At 39.4% G+C, this 6,035-nt stretch overlaps 1 pseudogene; it reads right to left on the bottom strand.

Moving 5' to 3' along the window:
* Window positions 1–2,249: 2,249 nt before the first annotated feature.
* On the bottom strand, window positions 2,250–2,715 carry LOC110552939 (large ribosomal subunit protein uL22-like; annotated as a pseudogene).
* Between the last annotated feature and the right edge of the window lie 3,320 nt (window positions 2,716–6,035).

The following is a 6,035-nucleotide window of genomic DNA, read 5'->3' as shown; positions in this document are numbered from 1 at the left end:
AGGTCCTATACATGCATTGTCCTATACCACTCCTAGGCATATATCAAAAATATGCTCAACTATACAACAAGGACATTTGCTGAACCTTAGCTCCTTTTAACTTAATGGCTCAGCAGTGAGCAGGGGCTGGAAGGTAGAGTCCTATTTACAAAGGCCGATAAAACACTCTGGAACTGCTTATCACTTACTAAGCTTAGTAACTTAGAAACATGCAAAAATGTACACCTTTGGCAGACAGAGCAGGCAGATATTTACAAACTTCACATGCTCATGCACACATGCAATCAATAGACAAGTCAAGGGAGCTCCCAAAGACACCATTCATCTACATATATGTAAATATACAGATATAAATATACAAATATACATGTATACGATATATACAGATGGTTAGACAGACAGATGCAATTTTGGATAGAGTGGCCTCAACAAATGTTTAATTCTGTCTTGGGTTTTTATACTCTTTATACAAAGGTTCTCTGTGTATGGAAAAAAATTATATCATTCAAAAAATCGATACGGAAAAGGGGAGTTACAGTAGGACAATTGATTCTAATATCTAACTAGATATTTTGTTTATTATAAGTTTAGAGCAGTGGTTTTATCTATACGCTCATGACGAGTTCAAAGCAGAAGTTTCATTATTTCCAATGCACATTATACATTCAAAGCAAGTTTTTAATGTCAGGGTTTTTCTAAGAAGCAGGTGTCTGTCTTGTCTAATATAGCTAACCATTTATTCTTTGTTTCTATATTTATATGTTCTTTCTTATCCATGGGGTACACCTGGGCCTTATCCTTGGATTAAGTTAGAATGAATGTGTCTCCTTGTTTGTTAATTTGCTTCCACCTTGTTTTCCTTCTTGGAACAGATCAAGTGCTTGACATATCTCTATATGTCCACAGAGCTCCTACAGCGGTCTTTGCTATACTACAGGAGGGCTTTAAAATTATTTGAATCAAGTCAGAAATTATTTAAAATCATCATTATGGGTTATGAAATCATCAATTCATTTAAACAGCACTATGTCAGGAAGGTACATCTTCAAAGTAATCTTCAGAAAATCTGCCCAACAGAGTGAAGCAATAAGCAATGAGGGTCTCTGCCATGCTAGATATATGAGACAAGCATGGAAAGGCAGTGTAGCAATGATAAGCAAAATTTTTCGTGCCTTACCTTCACCAGGAATATACCCATTCAACAGCTGTGCAAAAACAAGTGGAATGCCTCCAGCAGCTTCAGCCAATCCAGCATGCAATTGTTCCCAGCAGCCTGGCCCAACCCAAGACCCACCCCATAGAAGAGAGCCAACCCCTGACAAAGCAGGAGCCCATCAGACTTGTCCTCAGAGAGGATGCACCCAGCAAAAGTTCAAAACAGATGCTGAGACTCCTAACCAAACATTGGGTAAAGCATGGGGAGTCTAGTGGAAAAGTGTGGGGAAGGATAGAAAGACCTAGAGGTGACAAGAGCACCACAAGCAGTCCAACAGAGCGAACTAACCAGGGCTCAGAGGGGCCTATGGAGTCTGATGTACCGACAAAGGACCATGCATGGACTGGACCTATGTCCTCTATAAGTATGTAGCCAATGGACATCTGCAGCTTCATGTGGGTACACTAGTAAGGGGAGTAGTGGTTGTCTCTGACATGGATTCTGTTGCCTGCCATGAGATCACTTCCCCCTGACAAGACAGACACAGCTCTAGCAGGCCTTGCCCTTCTTCCCCATTCCCTCTGCTTTACTAAACTATTAGATTTCATTCCTAAATCTGGCCGCCAAAGTCTATATTCTCTTATTTGACCACATCCTAAAGACAACTAACAAGGTCCAAGGATGCAGGGATTGTTCAACATACAAAAATCCACCAATATAATTCACCATATAAACAAATTAAAAGAAAAAAATGATCATCTCATCAGAAGCAGAAAAGCCTGTGACAAAATCCAACACCCCTTCATGGTAAAGGTCTTGGGGAAATCATGGATACAAGGCTGATACCTAAACATAGTAAAGGCTATGAACAGCAAGCCAATAACTAATATGAAAATTAAATGGAGAGAAACTCAAAGGAAAAATAGCAGTCTACAGAATAAGAAAACATTTTTATCAACTCCAAATCTGATAGAGGAAAAATATTCAAAAGATATAAATAACTCAATAAAACAGATGTCAAGAAAATAAATAACCCAATTAAAAATGGAGTACATGATTTCCTATTTTTTTTTTTACTTTTATCTGCATTTATTTTATGCTGAATTTATTATTCCCGTGCCATCAGCTTTTGTTTCTTCAATTTCTTCTGAGATATTTTTTTCTTCTGTGCATCTCCTCTTCTGGCTTCAGAACAATTTGTTCCTTTTCAGTGAGGATCATCTCAGGGTGGCAGGGGGTGCTCATGTATGGGTTAATCCCACCATGAGCTCTGTAAGTTTGACGGCGCATCTTAGGGGCCTTGTTCACCTGGATATGTTCAACGACTAGAGGATCTACATCTAGACCCTAAGCTCAGCATTACTCTCTGCATTCTTAAGCATATGCAGCAAAACTTCAGCACTCTTTTTTAGCCACCGACCTTGAGTCCAGCCCCACTGTTTGGCCTGGGCGCACCTCCCGACTCCACCATTATACTGCTGGAATGGCACGCACTGCTTCTTTAAACTGACATCTTTCAGATACTTGGTGGTTTTTCGGATATGCATACCCTAGATGGCCTGGGCAGTTTCCCAGATGTTCTTAAATTGAACACAAAGATTTGAACCTCTTGATTTGCATGATTTCATAGGATTTTCTGGGTCAAAAGAGTAGTGAACCATCTTCAAGGATCACCTCTGGCCTCTTTCAGGAAGAGCGATTTCCTTTTTTTTAATTGCTGAGTAGTATTCCATTTTATAAATGTACCACAATTTCTATATCTAGTCTTCAGTTGAGGAACATCTAGTTTGTTTCCATATTCTGGCTATTGCAAGTAAATCTGCTATGAACATAGCTCAGCAAATGTCCTTGATGTATGGAGGAGTATCTTTTGGATATATGGCCAAGAGTTGTATAGCTGGATCTTGAAGTAACACTATTCCTAATTTTCTGAGAAAGTGCTAAATTGATTTCCAAAGTAGTTGTACAAGTTTACATTCCCACGAGCAATGAAGGAAGGTTCCCCTTTCTCCACATCCTCTCCAGCATGTGTTGTCACTTGAGTTTTTGATCTTAGCCATTGTGATGAGTGTAAGGTGAAATCTCAGGGTCATTTTGATTTGCATCTCTCTGATGACTAAGCATTTCTTTAAGTGTTTCTCTGCCATTTGATATTACTTTGTTGAGAAATTTTCTGTTTAGCACTGACAAATGGATGGAACGAGAAAAGATCATCATGAGTGAGGTAACCCAGAAGCAGAAACATACACATGGTATATTCTCACTTATAAGTGGATATTAGACATATAATATAGGAAAAACATACTGAATCTATAGTCCTAAGGAAACTAAACAACAAGGAGGACCCAAGGGAAAATGCTTAAACCTCATTCAGAAGGGCAAATGAGATAGACATTGGAAACTGGAGAAGACAGGGAACAGAACAGGAGCCTACCACAGAAGGCCTCTGAAAGGCTCTATCCTGCAGGATATCAGAGCAGATGCTGAGACTCATAGCCAAACTGTGAGCAGAGCACAGGGAATCTTATGGAAGAAGGGGGAGAAAGAAAGACCTGGAGGGGACAGAAGCTCCACAAGGAGACCAACAGGGTCAAAAATTCTGGGCCTGCAGAGACTGATGAATCAACCAAGGACAATGTATGGAGAGGACCTAGACCCCGTGCTCAGATGTAGCCCATGGTCAGCTCACTCTTCATGGGATCCCCTAGTAAGGGGAATGGGGGCTGTCTCTGGCTTGAACTCAGTTGCTCCTCATTGATCACCTCTCCCTGGTGAGGTTGCCTTACTAGGCCACAGTGAAAGAGGATCTAGACAGCCCTGATGAGGGTCAGATAGAAGGGGAGGAGGTCCTCCCCTATCAGTAGACTAGGGGAGGAACATAACGGGGGAAGGGAAAGGAAGGGTGGGACTGGGAAGAGATGAAGGAGGGGGCTACAGCCAAGATACAAAGTAAATAAATTGTTATTGTTATTATTAATTTTTAAATATACGGTGCGAATCTAAACAGAGAATCCTCAAAGAGGAAATTCAAGTGGCTGAGAAATACTTAAAGAAATGTTCAATATCCATCACCATTAGGAAAATGTCAATTAAAACTACTTTGAGATTTCATCTTAAGCCTGTCAGAATGTAAGATCAATAAAACAAGTGATAGTTCATGTTGTTGAGGAACTGGAATAAAAGGAACACTCATCCATTTCTGGTGTGAGTACAAACTTATACAGCTACTATGGAAATCAGTGTGGTGGTGCTTCACGAAGATGGAAATCAACCTAATTCCTGATCGAGCTATACCATTCAAGAATAAAAAGATATCAAAAAGATATCAAAGGGTGCTTTAGCCTACTACATACATATTTGTTCACTATATTCATTGCTGCTCTGTTCATAATAGCCAGAACCTGGAAACAACTTAGATGTCCTCAACAGACGGAAAGATAATGCAAACGCAATACGTTTACACAAGTAATATTACATGGTTGTTTAAAAAAATGAAATTAACAGGTAAACGGAAGGAACTGGAAAATTGTCATGAGTGATACAGATACAGAAAGAGAAATATATGTGGATATTAGCTCTTAAGTCAAGTTACTGATAACCAACCTACAACCCACAGAACCACATAAGTTAGATATAGTGAAATGAACTGGGGAGACAGAGATCTCTCTAAGAAAGGGAACTATGACAGATAGTTACAAATAGATGGGAGTAGGGGGAAGAGAAGAATGGGATGATCAAGAGAGAGAGGGAAGAGGAGAGCATGGAAAAGAACACAAGAAAAGACAATAAAAATTAAGTGCCATTTGAGGAGAAACATCATGAAATATATACATGATCAATAAGCTCTAAATGAAATTTCCAAACAATGGGAAACAGAGTTCAAACTAGACATCTCTTGTCACTAAATAAAGCTTCCAGCACCAAGATAAGGTTACATGTAAATGAGTTGTTTACCAAAGGGACCATTTGGAACTTCCAAACAACAAAGGCTGTGCCAAACTATAGGTTGCTCTTCAAAAAGTAAAGGCAAGACCCTATTGCTGAAGCCAACACCTAGATAACTCATTGAATTTGGAGAAGTCATGGTGGTGCCTCTACAGAACCTAATTACTAGTGTCTTTGCTACAGGAAGATACTCTGAATGCTACCAAAAGAGAAACATAAACATCAGCCAAGCTACATTATAGAGAAAACATGGAAAAAATTACTTACACCTAGAGAAAGACATCAAGAAATGCTAAAGGAAGTTTCAGCAGAAGAAATACTACAGGTAGAGTCTGGATCATCACAAAAGAATGAGGAAGACAAGAAACAATATACATGTAAATGCTAATATAGCTCAGTCTTTAAGATGACAATAAATATATTCTGAAAGCTGGAAAGATGGTTCTGCAGGTCAAGTGCTTGCTACACAAGCATGATTTGAATCTGTACCTCCCACAAAAAAGCTAGGTGGGCATAGCAGTGCCACCTGTAATTCTACCATGCAGGAGGCAAAAACAGAAGATCCCCAGAGTACACTGGCTAGCCAGACTGGCCAGCTGGCACGCTCTGCATTCAACTCAGAGACCAGCCTTTGATATATATGAATATGTACACAGTAGAGAGTGACCAAGGAAGATACCTGGCATTTTTGGTGGCAATTTAGAGACCATTTTAATGACCTTGCATCAGGACACAAAAATCACAGACTTTAAACAAACTAAATTAGTGAGAAAGACACCATTAAAATTAGAATTACTGATATTCCAAAGAAAAGGAAAAATGAAATAATAAGCTGGGACAGACCATTTGCCACACAATCATGGCATGAAGGAGTCTCTGCACAGTACACAAAGAACTCTCACAAAGAACACTCATAAGAACGCTCTTAAAAATA

The sequence above is a fragment of the Meriones unguiculatus genome, chromosome 12 (genome assembly GCF_030254825.1).
Source record: "Meriones unguiculatus strain TT.TT164.6M chromosome 12, Bangor_MerUng_6.1, whole genome shotgun sequence".
In the NCBI taxonomy this organism is placed as follows: domain Eukaryota; kingdom Metazoa; phylum Chordata; class Mammalia; order Rodentia; family Muridae; genus Meriones; species Meriones unguiculatus.
This window is presented reverse-complemented; position numbering and strand designations above follow the sequence as displayed.